A 14770-nucleotide genomic window follows, 5' to 3' on the forward strand; every position below is an offset into this window, starting at 1 on the left:
TAACAGATCTAAAGGAAATCAAGATAATGCAGCTGTGCTCCTGTTTAAGAACTTTAAGTAGGAGGCAGATAGCACAGTCCAGAGTGATACTGGAAAAGAATGGGCTAGATGAGTTTCTGGCAGTCAATTTAACATGATCGCCCACTAGGGTGACCAGACGTCCCGATATTAGAGGCTTTGTCTTATACAGGCAACTATGCCCCTTTGCCTTTTTTTTTTTTTTTTTTTAAAAAGGTGTCCCAATTTTTCACACTTGCTATCTGGTCACTCTGCCTCTCACCCACTCATTCACTGTTTAGCCCAGTGTTTGTCTGAGGTAGTTTTTGCATTCTTTACCTCTAGTTTCTCTTTTGTTAACTTCAGAGAGGCTCGATCCCTGTTCCTCTGCTAAAGGGGCTATTTACAGTATGGTCAACCCCAAGTGTTCAACAAGCATATCAGACCTCCCAAAATTATGACATTGGCTTTAAAATTAATAAATAATTTAATACATAATCAAAAATCAAAAATAAAATAATAATTAATAGCAAATTATTTTGCGTCTTTTTGTTTGCCTTCTGATTTTTGAGCCTTTGGAGTATGGTCAGGTCATGTTTTCAGGCTTCTCTCTGCAACCACGAGGGCTAGAAAAGTTTCTTTTAAAAATGAAAACGGAGATTCCCATGTAATCACTTGTCTCCAGACGTTGAGACGTTAGGAAGAACACCAAATAGCATGAGATTCACAATAAAATCATCAGTCGGTGACACAGTCAATCTCATTCCCAGCTGCTCCAGTTGTAAGTCAATTATTCCCCCCCATCTTTTTCTTTTAGAGACCAATTTCTTCATATGTTATTTCTCTTGACCAGACGGCAGTGAGCTCCTGGAAGCTGAGTAAATGGCAAGACTGGTGCCGCTGAAGCAGATTGTGACTGTTACCAGGAGCCATTGCTGAGAACCTCCATTCCCTCTCCTCCACTACCCATCAAAAGTTACTGAGAGCAGCTTCCATTAACTTCTGCCCCTTTGCAAATCAAGGAGAGTTTTCCTACAGCGCCAATGACATCCGATGGCTTGATGTGGGGCATGGAGGGAGAGAATAGAGTGAGGAGACTTTGGCTCTTTATATACCTCAGCACAGGTGAAGGACCCTAGGAAATTTTATGAGAGTTACACAGGATAGAGTGAGGGACAGAACACACTCCTTCCTACTGATGGGCAGGAGCACCTATATGAGCCAATCAAACAGGCAATAATTGAGTGTTGCCATTTTGGACATGAAAACTAACTGCACTGACACCTTCAAAGTAAACATTCAAAGATTACAGAGCATTTTGCTCAACACTGGAAAAGAGTTGCATTAGTTTTTCCTTTAATAGAAATGTGCAAAACAATTCTTTACATTCACCAACAGTGTCTTTATTTTAAACAAATAATTTTTATAATTGGATGAGACATAATAATTTTGAATAATTCAAAGAACTGTCATATTTTATAGAAAATGTGACAAGAAGCATGTACTGGTAGTTAAAATTTAAAGAAATTATATCCCATTATAGCACCTCTTATGTTCAGGAGCTACTTTCCAGAAAGTTTGAAGTTGTGAACATATGTGCATGCACCTCTCCCCAGTCCGAATAAAGTAACTCCATTACAGCCTCTTATGTTTACCCCACTCAGAAGTTCTAATACACTCTAAGCAACAAAAAGTTTTTCACAAGTGCTGTGGGGTCAGCAAATAGACCTTTTCATTTCAGTCTACAATGAGACAGAATTTTTCAGAACAACAGGGAGAAGGTTCCAGCTAATTGGTTCAGAAGCAGATAATGCCCTACTTCCATATCATTTTGTGTGTGTGAATGAGGGCTATTAAATAATTGGTTTCCTTCGATCATGGTGTACTACATAATACTGTGCCCTGAGCCTTTGTTGTGAGACATATATATACACTGAAAACTAAGTTTCCAACAGTGCTGTTCTTGCATAACTTTCTAAGGATTAGTTTGCTGTTTAATCACTGCTGAGTTGGAAGCAGTGCAAAGTTGTATCCTACAAATAAGTCCAGAAACATAGGCTGCCTCTGGAAGCTACCAGGGGTGCAGGTCTCCCTTTTGGTGGAACAGCTTACTTCCCTGAGATGCTGGCCAGTTGTGCTGGATAGAGTATGTGGGAAGATGGAGCACAGCATTGCTCTGCCTCTTGCCTACCTCTCTACATACGCAATATGAATTATATCAGTTAAAAAAAAACAGTTGGAATGCAGTCTCCATAGAACTTTCTGAACATGTGATCATCTATCCCTAAAATCTAAGGCTCCATCTCTACAATATGATCTGCGTAGACAGACCCTGATTCCCACAGAAAGTCTCACTGACATAAATGGAGCTTTGCATGGGCTTAAAGGCCCCTTCATGTGGATCCAGTTGCCTTTGGTCATTAGAAATTTTATGGTCTGCAGGAGAAAAATACATAATATATGATTTTTCTTGAGAGCATCAAACAGAACATAGTTACAGAGCTATGAATGAGATTATATGGTGGTTTTACCTCCCTATACAGGGGAATTATATCATCAGCTTAAGCCAGGTGCAGTACACCCATACATTATGGTGACGAGCCTGTAATAAATAATACAAAGTTCAAAATGTCTTCAGCACCATAGATTGTAAGTACCTTAATCAGAGTAAAGGGCTAAGTGCTCTCAAACACACAACATGCAACTCAATCCGTTATTAATGGCACAACTCATTTTTATCAAATTTACATAAATTGTAGTCAATTAAACTGACAGAGTGATTCGAAATATCATTGGTTGGACATGGCAATCAAGCTAATTTATTTCTCATAGACTTAGTCCCCTCATCATTTCATTTAATAATTTTTTCCTCCTATCATTTGATAGGAGACGACCTAATTACGTTTTCACAGCCCTCCACTCAGAAATCATCTAAATTACTTTTTAAATGTACTTTGGATTTTTTGTCATCTAATTTGAAACTTTGTACTGATGTTATATAGGCTACTTATAAGGAATGTTTTCTATTGCCTTTAAATAGGACAGTTTTAAATATATGGAGCCAAATCTAGAGATCCTTGCTCCTTTCTCCCTCAGTCTGTAGTTAGGCAAACTCCCATTGGGTTCAGTGACAGTTTGCCAGTCTTGAGGCCTTATCTGTATTTGGAATTAGACCTGAGTCAGCCATTGATGGCCAACAACTGGTGCAGCTGCATGATCTCACCCGTACTTCATTTTGATGGATGTCACTCATTTTAGTGCCAAGGTTACCTCTGTGCCACACAAATTGGATGTCCTGTCACTTTTCTTGTTGAAAATTATTAACATGGTAAATAAAGAATCATGAAATTGAGGCTGAAGTCCAAATTGAGTACATTAAGTGAATGAATCCCACAACATTTTAAAGTTTCCTACTTGAATAATGTTTTGGTCTCTCTCATTCTGAGCCTGTGTCACGTTATATTCCACATTTGGGCATTGGCATGTTGTAGCTGCTCTGGGGAAAACCTCAAGTGTAGATAACAAAAGCCAGTTAAGCAAACCTCTGCTTGAAATCAGTACAAACAAACCAGTACGAACAATGGCTTTCCTTGTCTACATTTAGGGATTGCACTGGTGCAACTACATCTGTAATTGACCACCAATGCAATAAATCCCAATCACCGACAAGGACAGAGTAAAAGCCTCAGCATTGAGGCCCGGAGTCAGAAGTTCCTCTCCCCTTTGGTAACATTTACTTTGATTTGATAACACTGTTATTAATCCTTCCGCTTTTAAGTCTCTTGGGTCTTTGTTCATGTTTGTTGCCTTGGAGCAAACCTTGTTCTAAATTGCTACTATGCCCAGCACAACCATACAGAGCCACTCATGATGCACAAAGGCACTCCTGGAGCAAACAACAGCAATCAAAAAAGAGTGCAATCTGCACTCTTCCTGTTCCAAACAAACTCACAAACAAGCAAGCAAACAAGGGGCAGACAAAGAATATAAGAGCTTTTACTGAAGAAACATGAAAGAACCAAAAAAGTATTCTCATAGCAAGACTGCTCCAACTCAGGGGAGGGGAACCCATGTCAGTAAATAGATGGTATTATTTTAAACCTTTGGGGATGCAGCCCTTATACTGAAAACTAAACAAGCACAAATGTTTATAGAAATGGAATAAAATGTAAATATACAAAGCCTTAAAAATGTATGTTCAGGCTTAAATAGGCAGAAGCCAGGGAAGCAGACTTACCAATGTCACTGCTCTGTTGTTCCCGGGCCCTGTGTCAGTCCCAGAGTTTTCCAGTAACAGACGTTATACCCTCCATTGGATAGGCAGAGATGAATTAAGGGCACATTGTCCTTTAGATATCAATTTCTGAATTCCCTTGCTTTTGTGAGTTGGTCTGTAGCCTATTCAATTGATCAACATATATATGGGTTTGAGTGCTTTTTTGTATGGGGGCGGGAACAGGGAAGGACTATCAGAAGGAAGGTACAATTAAATGTTTAAGAGCAGAAATTTTCTCTCAGGAAAGAGAGGAGACATTTTTCAAGCTGTCAGGACTGGGATATTCCTTCATCTAAGGCTTCCTCAAAGAAGTGTCTCACATGTCAAGACAGTTCAGAGGGTCATACGCTCGGAGTACTTTACATATGTCCCTTTTTAAACCCTTTATACAAAGAAAAACACCAAATTTACCAGCTGTGTGAAGGTGCTCTCCTTTGCCCTTTCCATGTGTAATGCCTGTTGGCCAAGGAGGGCTAGGGAGTAGTCCAGAGCAGTAGTCAAGTGTATGCAGATGGTTGGGTAGCCAGAAGGTCAATTGTATCAGAGGCAGTCCAGGGCAGTGATCAGAATTCTCACTTGGGTCAGTAGTCAGAAGATCAAATCCATGGCGCTGGTCAGCGGGTTAGGAAGGTGAGGTTGGGTGAGGTGATGAGGCAAGGTTGGGAAAGGCAACAACCAATAGGCAATGGTCTATTGCTCAGACAGCTTCCTCTTCCTATTGGGGTCTTTGTATAGTCCAGGTAACCAGTGAGAATGCTGCCTGTCCATCCAATCAGGGGCTTGGAGCCTGATTGCTGCGGGTCTGTAGCATTTATTACTAAGATTGTTGGTCAGTGGCAGCAGTTCAGTGCACCGGCATGGTACAGTAGGTAAGGATGGCACCTAGGGAGCCGGTAGACTTCATTCAATATTGGGGTCATAAGAATGGCGATACTGGGTCAGATTAAAGGTCCATCCAGCCCAGTATCCTGTCTGCCGACAGTGGCCAATGCCAGGTGCCCCAGAGGGAGTGAACGTAACAGGTAATGATCAAGTGATCTCTCTCCTGCCATCCATCTCCACCCTCTGACAAACAGAGGCTAGGGACACCATTCCTTACTCATCCTGGATAATAGCCATTAATGGACTAAACCTCCATGAATTTATCTAGTTCTCTTTTAAACCCTGTTATAGTCCTGTGGGGAACGGGAACTGGGGGGGCCTTCTTTTTAAGAACCAGAGAGACTCTAAAGGCCTAGATTCGGACCCCTTAACAGAGGACTGTTAATGCTGACGGCCTGTATAAAAGCAGTACAGGCCAAGGCCTGAACAAGACTGAACTGCATGGTTCTCTGCCAAACTCGGTGAAGGGTAATGGCCAGAGGAGGGGGGAGGAAAAACAAAGAACAATGCTAAAGGCTATGACAGAAACTGCTTTAGCAATATAATAACCGCAAGTTTATGAAATATAATAATAACCACTTGTTTATGAAAACAGAATATCCACTTACATTAAGAAATTGCTTTTGCAACGAGCTGATCACTCTTGCAGTTGCAGCTATCTGCAAAACTAGCCAATCATAGATCTTCTTTAGGCGTCCCATGGTAACCCCCTTAACCCTAGCCGTAAAACCCCGGAAAATAACATGTACCTTGCCAAGAAATTTACCCAAACTGGTGCCAAGTTCCACCCCTGGGGGAAAACCACCAAGCGCCCCTGTACCCAAATAAAACACCCAATTCTCGGAAAATAATAAGGAAGGTGCTGGGAAGGGGGGACTGACCCCAACCCCAATTTCTTAACTCATGACGTATTGTTTGTACTTTGCTTGCTGTTTAATGAAATAAAAGCCGCCTGCGAGCAGTCCTAGGTGTGTCAGTCATCGGACTGCACCCCAGTGCACTGGTATGTATGTCAATAAACTGGCGCCTCAGGCTGGAGTCTGTAAACTAAAATCAATGTGTGGGTGTCTTTGACCATGACAGTCCTAAGCCTTCACAACCTCCTCAGGCAAGGAGTACCACAGGTTGACTATGTGCTGTGTAAAGAAGAACTTCCTTTCATTTGTTTTAAACCTGCTGCCCATTAATTTCATTTGGTGGCCCCTAGTTCTGATATTATGGGAACAAGTAAATAACTTTTCTTTATTCACCTTCTCCACACCACTCATGATTTTATATATCTCTATCATATCCCCCCTTAGTCTCCTCTTTTCCAAGCTGAGTTAATAGTAGTTAATAGTTCCACAATTTCACATTTGAGTTCTTTCAGAACTCATGGGGGAATGCCATCTGGTCCCGGTGACTTGTTATTGTTCAGTTTATCAATTAATTCCAAAATCTCCTCTAATGACATTTCAATCTGTGACAATTCCTCAGATTTGTCACCTACAAAGGACGGCTCAGGTTTGGGAATCTCCCTAACATCCTCAGCCGTGAAGACTGAAGCAAAGAATTCATTTAGTTTCTCCCAATGACTTTATCGTAAGTGCTCCTTTTTTATCTCGATCATACAGGGGGCCCACTGGTTGTTTAGCAGGCTTCCTGCTTCTGATGTACTTACAAACATTTTGTTATTACCGTTTGAGTTTTTGGCTAGCTGTTCTTCAAACTCCTTTTTTGCTTTTCTTATTACATTTTTACACTTAAATTGGCAGTGTTTATGCTCCTTTCTATTTACCTCACTAGGATTTGACATCACTGCTCCATTGGGGTGACTGAGGACCAGGTTTGTCTGGATGGGTTCTATGGAAGGCTCTTGGGAGCGTGTGTATAATGATCTGGTTCACAGGACCACTCTTCTGGACTTCTCTTCCCAGTCAATGAGTTACCATATCTTCCCTCTTTATATCTGGGAGTCTAGGATCTTGTGGACAAGGTATTGGCCTGGTGGAAGGAGAGGTTGTTTTTGTTTGGGAAAGGAATTGTCAGAGAAGGGTTTAGGAGGGAGACACAGAATACAGGGTGCACCTTAAGATAGCAGGGAAGTTGAGTTCAAAGGTTACAGGATTGATTTGCCTACAGATCTGGTAGAGTCCTAGGTACTGGTGGTCCAAGCTTACATAAGGGGCTGCCTGTCTTCAGGTCTTTGGTGGGTAGCCATACCTTTTGTTCTACTGCAGATGTAGGGCCCTTCTGCTGGTGATGATCAGCCTGAGGTTTGTATGCAGTGTTGGCTACATCTAGGTTTTATTTCAACTCTTCCTGTGTTTGATGGATTTGAAGAACCAGGAAATGTGGGTACTGTGAGCAGTGCATGCTGAAAACAGGAGTGGCAACCATAATTTGCAAAAAAAAACCAAAAACAACAACAACAACAAAAACAGGCTCAGTTTGGTTGAGGCATTCCTTCATTGTTGTATGTGAATTCCATGTATGGAATCAGTGAAGCCCAGTCATTTTGGTGTTGGCTTTTGAAGCATCACAGGTATTGTTCCAACACTTGATTCACTCTTTCTGATTGGCCATTGGTTTGTGGGTGGTAGGCAGTTGATGCACGGAGACAACACCTCTAAGAAGAAAAACACCTCCGGTCAAAACTGAGAAATAAACTGGGAACCCCAGTTTGAGGTAATATGGTCCAGGAGGTGGTGAAGGCAGAACACACATGTGATGAGGAGATGAGCAGTATCGTTGGTGGTGGGAAGGTGTGCACAGAGAATGAAGTGTGCCATCTTTGTCAGTTGATGCACTACTATCAGTATGGTATGGTATCCCTCAGATTCTGTTAGTTCAATAATGAAGTCCATTGTAATTTAGCCCAAGGCCTCACGGGGGTCTCAGTGGGTATTCACATCTCAAAGGTTTTTGTTTGGGGAACTTCGGTGTGACCACAGGTGTTGCAAGATCTGACATAGGCCTGAAAGCCAGACCACAGTTTTGGCCACCAGAATGACCAGTGTGTCATGGGAGTGGTCTTTGCCTTGCCCGGCACAGAGGATGTCATGGCAAATGCATAGGGCCTCCAAACAGGGGTGTCCCTGAGGGATTTAGATGTGCCCATGAATGAGCAGGAGTCCATCCTTTTGTGTGAGCTTACCCTGGGGTTCAGTGTTGGAAGTTTGGAGTGTCTGGATGAAGGGGTCACTTGGTAGGGCAGAACGTATGGTCATGAACAAATCAGATAGTGATGATCCTCCGAGGAAATGATGTGGTTTCAGGATGCAGGAGGCTCTTCTTCAGATCCCTTAGGATCATCGGCATACTCCCCTTTGTGGGACACAGCATCCAGCTTACTGTTGCAGGAGCCAGGGTGATAGGCGATAGTAAAATCAAACCTAGAAGAAAAAAAAAAGAGCTCTGCATAGCTGTTGTTGGGTTAGGACTTTAGCAGAATGCAGGTGTTCTAGATTTTTGTGATCAGTGAACACCTGAACTGGGTGTCTGGCTCCTTCTAGATCATGCCTCCAGTTCTCAAAAACCACTTTGATGGCAATCAGCTCCTTCCCCGAAATTTCACAATTATGCTTGCAGGAGTGAACTGCAAGAATAGTATGCACCAGGATGAACTTCTGGGTCAAGGCCCTGTTTCTGGGACAGCACCACCCCAATGGTGACATTGGAAGCTTTGGTTTCCAGGATGAACAGCTGACTTAGGTCAGGATGTATGAGGATGGGCACAGAGATGAATGCTACCTTCGGATGATCAGAGACTTCTTGGGCTTCTGGCATCCAAGAAAACTTGGTGGGTTTTTGTATCAGAGAGGTCATAGGGGCCAGGATTCAGGAGTGGTTCCATATAAAGTAGTTCCATAGAAATTCACAAACCCAATAAAGTGCTGAATTTCTTCAATGCTTCACTGGGTTGCCCAGTCGTGAACCACTTCCACCTTCCAGGGATCCTTGCAGACTTCCTTGACGGACAGAATGTAGCCTAAGAATTCCATGGTGGGTTGACCGAAGATGCATTTCTGCAGCTTAGCATAGAGTCCCTATTGATGACATCTTTATAGGACTTTGCACACGTGCTGGTTGTGCATAACTTGGTCTTCAGAGTAAATTAGAATGTCACATAAATAGCTGACCACATACTGGTCCAGCATATCTCGTAAAACATCATTAATTAGATGCTGAAAGGTGGAAGGTGCATTAATAGGTCCAAAAGCATTACCAGATTTTTGAATTGGCCATACAAAGTGTGAAAAGTGGTTTTCCATTAATCCCTGACCTGACTCTGACTAGGATGTATGCCCCGCTAAGGTCTAACTTATACTATACTGAATACTCAGGCTGTTCTTACCCAATCCAGAGCTCTGGGATCAGGGGTGGCAGGTATCAATTCCACACTGTGATTTTATTTAGGCTCAGTAGTCAACCCAGAGTCTAAGGAAGCTGTTTTTCTTTTTCACAAAGAGGACAGGGGCCCCTGTCAGGGACGTGGAAGTCTGGATAAAGCCTTTCTTCAGATTCTTGTGGATGCAGTGCTTAAGGGTGGCTAAATCAGGTTCTGAGATGGAATGTATTTAGCTAAACAGAATCTTGGCTCCAGGCTGTAAATTGATCAGGCTGTCATATTCCCAGTGAGGGGGTAGTATGTCTGCATTTGTTTTTTGGATACATCTTAGAACTCTTGGTATTTTGCAGGAACTGTGACAGCTGACCCTAGTAGCATGGAAGCCTTCCCTGTTGCCCAAGCATCTCTCCCTGTTTCTGAAGCCTGGACAAAGCATCTGACCTGAGGTTCTTGAGAATTGAGCTTGGAAGACAGGAGGCAGTTGTCCTGGCAAAATTCAGAATTAAATGTCATGGTGTTCTGATGCCAGGAGATATGCGGATCATATTTCACCAACCAGGGGATTCTGAGTAACAAAGGGAGGCGCAGGGATTGGAGAAGGCTGAATCAGAGAAGCTTATGGTGCTCCCCAACCTTCACCTCCAAAATTGTAGTTTTCTGACTAACAGCTGCAGAGGAAGCGATCCATCGATTGTCTCAATTAAATCGGTGGCAGAGTTCCACTGAACGGGTAAGCCAAGTACTGGAGCCAGGGTAGCCTTTGGGGAGTGGGGGGGGGGAGGATGGGGAGAGAAGTACCTGTCCAGAATCCCAGAGCCGGAGTTGTAACTGGAGTTGTAGTTGTGAGGACATTTTCAATGTATCAGGCCAGGTGCCCGGAATAGGTTGCTAGAGGGGGGTTGGTGGAGTTTTCCCAATGTTGCTGAAACTCAACCCCCTTACTGAGGCTGGGTATGGTTGTTTCCCATAACCCCAGGGTTCAAGGACATAAGAGGACCAGACATACAGCATGTGGCTAGTGCCACCACAGTGGAAACACAAAGTTCTCTCACCATCAGTGTTCCCATTCAGAAGGGTCCAGTTAGGTCTCTGTTATGTCCACTTGCATGGGCTTGGATGAGGAGGTCTTTGCAGGGGTTGTGACAGTGCCTGGACATGAGGTGGAATCTCTTTCCTGATGGTTCCTAACATTCTGTTTGCTTTTCTGACCGCCACTGCATATTGAGTAGATATTTTCAGAGAACCAGCCACAAGGACTCAAAAAATCTCTTTGTTGAGTGGTAACAGCTAATTTAGACTCCATCTGTCATGGGGTTGATACACCCCGCCATGGGGAGTCAGGCTGAGAAAGATGAAAATCAGGGGTTACGGCTCAAGTGGCAAGAGTTCCCTGGACTGTCTCTTGCCCCTAGGGCAAGACAACTGCCAGTGTGGCAGTGTGGCCCAGTGGCTAGAGTCTATACAGCTGCTCTTGTGTTCAAGGCGGCATGGCCCAGTGTCCAGGGTCTAGGCATTCAAGGCATGCTCCTCGGGGTGGTGACCACACCCAATGTGGATATGGTGTGGGGTAGGGAGACCCAGGCACACCCTACTTCACTGGGTCTTGACCCAGGGCCCTGAGGAATTGATTCTGCTGCGTTCAGGCTCGGTCGCTCCCTGCCACAATTCTATTCCCTATGTTGTTTCCTACCCTCACTTCCAGCATCGGTAGGTTCCCGATGCGAACAAATTCTTCTCTGTCATCCATGGCGGTCGATAGAGTTTCTGCAGGGACCTCAGCGTGGTTGGCCTCTGTAGGCTGGAGCTCTTGCAGCTTCCTGGCAGGAACCTGCAACACATGTCCACTCTCCTCCTCAGTCAGACCAGATTGCACTGAGCTGCTCCTTTTTATAACTTGTCTACAGTCTGAGCATGCCTAGGAAGGGTGAGGGGGTTTGGCCTCTTCAGTCCACAGAGTGTGGTTAACCCTAACTGGGCCAGCGTGAGGTTGATACACCACGTCACACCATCATTTTGTATGTCTGGTTGTGATTATGTTTTCCAATGTGCATTACTTTGCACATATCACCACTGATTTTCATTTGCCATTATCTTTCACCCATTTTTGTAAGAGCCCTTTGTAACTCTTCACAGTCAGCTTTGGACTTAACTATTTTGAGTAGTTTTAACAGCCTGCAAACTTCACCACCTTGCTGTTTACCCCTCCTTCCAGATCATTTAGGAATATGTGAAACACCATAGGTCCCAGAACAGATTTTTGGGGACCCAGCTATTTACCTTTCTCCACTGTGAAGACTGAGCATTTATGCCTACCCTTTGTTTCCTATCTTTTAACCAGTTACTGATCAATGAGAGAACCTTCCTTCTTATCCCATGACTGCCTACTTTGCTTAAAAGCCTTTTGGAGAGGGATCTTGTCAAAGGTTTTATGAAAATCCAAGAATACTGTATCCCCTGGATCACCTTTGTCCAAATATTTGTTGACCCCCCTCAAAGAATTCAAATAGATTGGTGAGGGATGATTTCCCTTTACAAAAGCTGAATTGACTCTTCCCCAACTTATCGTATTCATCTATGTGCCTGATAATTCTGTACTTTACTCTAGTTTCAATCAATTTGCCTGGTACTGAAATTAGGATTACTGGCCCGTAATTGCCAGGACCTTCTGTGGTGCCTTTTTTAAAATAAATCTGCATTACAGTTATTTACATTTAGGATTTTCAGATATTTGATTTTTTGACAAAGATTGTAATATTCTATGGAAAGCAGACACTTTTCAAAAAAAATTTATTGAATCAAAATCCCAATTTTACATCAAAAATCAATTATGATAAAAAAATTTCAACTAGTCCTCCAATGCCTGCCTGTTCTTAATGCTATTCTGACCCTTCCTCTGTGCTTCTTTTCTAAATGCTCACTGATCTTAGGCTGTGAACTCCCATTAAAAACAAGAAGAATGTATGAACAAATAAAATATACTGTATACCAAGAACATTTTAAGGTATTTTAAATAACAACCTTGTATTTCTGTCCCAGAGGCGACTCATGGTGGGGACGGGCATGCAGAGTTAAGTGCCTCCCTAGATTTCTGCCAGATTTTATATTTTTATTTCTTTTTTTCTCAGGGAGTGGGTTCAGAATTATGCCCGTCACCCACTATCAACAGTTACTTGTTGCCTCTGTTCTCTCCCTGCTGGTCTTCTCCCTCACACCTGCTGTAACACACAAGCAGCTCTTAGGAAAGGCTCATTGTGGGCTAGAGGCTGCACAGTTTAAATATTTAACTGAACAATAAGCTCTCAAAAGTGGCGATAATTAACATGGTACTTGTAATAGTTTCAAAGAAACAAAGATAATGAAGGAAATTAAGCACAGCCTATATGGACTAGATTGCTCTACCATGGACAGTTCAGTGTCCGTTCAAACTAGCAGCATGAGGACGATGCCTTGCTTGGTTGCTTATCCAGCTCTGAGACGATGTTATCCATTACACACAGGCTGGTTCTCCAGGTTCCTGAGCCTATAAAAACCTCTCTTGTACAGGCATGAGGCAGAGAGGATGGTGTGAAGTCCAAGGCAAGAGTGTTAAACTTTCAAAAGAGGATGCAGGACGTGTGGATCTGACAGATTTTGACAGCTCTTACTCGCCCTCTTTCCACATGCACCTTCCTCCTTCCCTTCTATTGCTTGGTACATTCATCTTGCTTCAAGTTAGATCATAAACTCTTCAGGGCAGAGACTTGGTCACTTTCTAAAGGTATGTCTACACTACGGGATTAATCCGAATGTACAGAATTCGAATTTTGGAAACAGATTGTATAAAGTCAAATGTATGCGGCCACACTAAGCACATTAATTTGGCGGTGTGCGTCTATGTACTGGGGCTAGCGTCGATTTCCGGAGCGTTGCACTGTGGATAGTTATCCCATAGCTATCCCATAGTTCCCACAGTCTCCCCCGCCCATTGGAATTCTGGGTTGAGATCCCAGTGCCTGAAGGGGCAAAAAACATTGTCACAGGTTGTTCTGGGTACAGCCTCACCCCTCCCTCCATGAAAGCAACGGCAGACAACCATTTCATGCCTTTTTTCCTGGGTGAACACAGCAGATGCCATACCACAGCAAGCATGGAGCCCGCTCGGCTCAAGACAGCAGTCATGAACATTGTAAACACCTCGCGCATTATTGTGCAGTTTATGCTGAACCAGGACCAGAAAAATGAGGCAAGGAGGAGGCGGCGACAGCTGCGCAGTGATGAGAGTGATGAGGACATGGACATGGACATGGACACAGACTTCTCTCAAACCGCGGGTCCCGGCACTTTGGAGATCATGTTGTTGATGGGGCAGGTTCTATCTGTGGAATGCCAATTCTGGGCCCAGGAAACAAGCACAGACAGGTGGGACCGCATAGTGTTGCAGGTGTGGGACGATTCCCAGTGGCTGCAAAACTTTCACATACGTAAGGGCACTTTCATGGAACTTTGTGACTTGCTTTCCCCTGCCCTGAAGCGCCAGAATACCAGGATGAGAGTAGCCCTCACAGTTGAGAAGCGCGTGGCGATAGCCCTGTGGAAGCTTGCAACACCAGACAGCTACCGGTCAGTCGGGAATCAATTTCCAGTGGGCAAATCTACTGTGGGGGCTGCTGTCATGCAAGTAGCCAAAGCAATCACTGAGCTGCTGCTACTAAAGGTAGTGACTCTGGGAAATGGGCAGGCCATGGGATTTGCTGCAATGGGATTCCCTAACTGTGGTGGGGCGATAGATGGAACCCATATCCCTATCTTGGCACTGGAGCACCAGGGTACCCAGTACATAAATCGCAAGGGGTACTTTTCAATGGTGCTGCAAGCACTGGTGGATCACAGGGGACAGTTCACCAACATCAACGTGGGCTGGCCAGGAAGGGTTCATGACGCTCGCGTCTTCAGGAACACTACTCTGTTTAAACGGCTGCAGCAAGGGATTTACTTCCCAGACCAGAAAATAACCGTTGGGGATGTTGAAATGCCTATAGTTATCCTTGGGGACCCAGCCTACCCCTTAATGCCATGGCTCATGAAGCCATACACAGGCAGCCTGGACAGGAGTCAGGAGCTGTTCAACTACAGGCTGAGCAAGTGCAGAATGGTGGTGGAATGTGCATTTGGCCATTTAAAAGGTCGCTGGTGCACTTTACTGACTTTCTCAGACCTCAGCCAAACCAATATCCCCATTGTTATTGCTGCTTGCTGTGTGCTCCATAATCTCTGTGAGAGTAAGGGGGAAACCTTTATGGCGGGGT

General features: G+C 43.9%; 1 protein-coding gene across 6 annotated transcripts in view; it reads left to right on the forward strand.

Annotated features, from left to right (window-relative positions):
- SMPX (small muscle protein X-linked) overlaps positions 1-14770 on the forward strand; it is a 64335-nt gene that overhangs the window by 22235 nt on the left and 27330 nt on the right. The window contains exon 5 of one of the 6 annotated variants that reach the window (XM_054006213.1): positions 12611-12629. The exons of 4 other annotated variants lie outside the window; for them this stretch is intronic. The gene's annotated coding sequence lies outside the window, so the exon portion shown is untranslated. Of the gene's footprint in view, positions 1-850; positions 870-12610; positions 12630-14770 lie in introns of those variants that run through there. One more of the 6 variants, XM_054006216.1, reaches the window with a different exon arrangement.

This window comes from Malaclemys terrapin, chromosome 1, assembly GCF_027887155.1.
Source record: "Malaclemys terrapin pileata isolate rMalTer1 chromosome 1, rMalTer1.hap1, whole genome shotgun sequence".
Lineage (NCBI taxonomy): Eukaryota > Metazoa > Chordata > Testudines > Emydidae > Malaclemys > Malaclemys terrapin.